Source organism: Papio anubis, chromosome 15 (genome assembly GCF_008728515.1).
Source record: "Papio anubis isolate 15944 chromosome 15, Panubis1.0, whole genome shotgun sequence".
In the NCBI taxonomy this organism is placed as follows: Eukaryota; Metazoa; Chordata; class Mammalia; order Primates; family Cercopithecidae; genus Papio; species Papio anubis.
Genome location: NC_044990.1, coordinates 24050006 through 24050397, shown reverse-complemented (window position 1 = coordinate 24050397; position 392 = coordinate 24050006).

Genomic DNA, 392 nt, shown 5'->3' with positions numbered 1-392 from the left:
GATGGTGCTGCGGGCAGGGCTGACAGTGCATGTGGTAGCCATGAGGACGTACCCCACAGACTTCTGACCACAGGGGCCTGAACTGACCAGAAGCCCCAGCCACTGTGTCCATCCCACACTGTGGGAACCCTTCCATTGTGTTGGTCACTTGTGTTTAGAAATCTGTTTTTTGTGACTCCTTTCTCCCCAGATTTCAAGCTCCTGGAAGACAGTCTCGGTCTTATTTATTGTGGCAATAAATACTTAATGAGAAATAAAAATCTTCTCTAGCAATAGCACCACTAAACAATGATTGCTTTCCAGCCCTCCCCGTTGACTTCATATTGTGCAGCAATTTCAAAGGCCTGGCCTTCAGGTGTGGTCTCCCCACCCAGCTCGTTGAGGGTAAGCCT